The sequence below is a fragment of the Fulmarus glacialis genome, unplaced genomic scaffold (assembly GCF_000690835.1).
Source record: "Fulmarus glacialis isolate BGI_N327 unplaced genomic scaffold, ASM69083v1 scaffold19160, whole genome shotgun sequence".
Classification (NCBI taxonomy): Eukaryota; Metazoa; Chordata; class Aves; order Procellariiformes; family Procellariidae; genus Fulmarus; species Fulmarus glacialis.
Window position 1 is genome coordinate 277 of NW_009189790.1, and position 1,219 is coordinate 1,495.

The window sequence follows — 1,219 nt, forward strand, 5'->3', positions numbered from 1 at the left end:
ACCGCCTCCCGGATCCGAAGCGTTTGTAACCCCGGCTCTCAACAGAAGCGAAAGAACTAAAGAACAACGAATAGCCTTCAAGACGTTTTTATTGTTGAACGGACAACTTCGCTACAATTCATTTCCCCTTCTGAGGGCCCGCGGAGCCACCGCCTCCCCGCCACGGCCCCAGAGCCTTCGGGGCACCGGTCACGGAGGATCGAGCTTTACAAAGACGCACCCCACCATGGATTTCAGCAGAAAGCCAGTCGAATTGTACAGTCTTTCCCTTTGTGAAATGAACAGGACAGTTCTCTGCAACACAGCTCCCTCCTCTGGCACCGTTGGCTTCCTCTGCCCAGCACCAGCTGCATGGAAGACGGTCTGGGGCAAAATTTTCCAAAGCATTCACATCTTTTCAACAAAGAATGCAGGCACTTAGTCCCGTGTCCACAAAGGCAGCGAGGCTCTTCGGTCACCTCCATTTCAAGGGGACACCAGACACCTAGAAGCCGTTGTGGACCTGGGCCTTAAGAGCTTAATCTCATACAGCAGTTGATATGAATCAGGAGTCCTAGGCACTTCTGAAAATTTTACCTCAGTTAATCCTGGCCAAGGAAACCAAAGCCCTGAAGTTACTAGAATCTATTAAGGCAGAGTTCAAAATGGTTCTGTCCCACCTCTTCCCTAAAGTATGGTTTGTATCTTTGTACCTTAGGGATAAAAACCGATCATTGCATTTGGAAGCATTTAAAACTTCATTTCAAGTGATTCTGAAATTCTAGTATCCTTGTGGCAGTGATGGTGTTCACACGTTTGCCCATTCAGCACCGAACAGGAAGGGACTCAGCCCTGACTGGCAACGTGGATTACAGCAAAACATCATGAAGCACAGTCAATGAGGGAACGAGGTCCCCGTGGCATGGAGTTGCCAGTCTGACTTCAATCTAAACAGGCATCCAGGGTGGAAGAGAATTTGCATTTTAGCAAAAAGACTAACCAGCACTCCGTTTTTGGATTCAGTCTATATTTGGAAAGAAGTCAACAAGAAAATGATGGACAGAACTTTCCCAATTCACACACTGGACTCCAGATGTTCAATGGAGACACTTTTTAATCTCTGGATGAAATTCAGCACCCTTGAGTTAGCAAAGGCAGAGGTGAAAGGAGTTGCTAGAGAGCTTGATTCTGGCACCTGTGTGCAGAGCTCTCAGCTCCTATTTAGGTCAGTAGGAAGCAA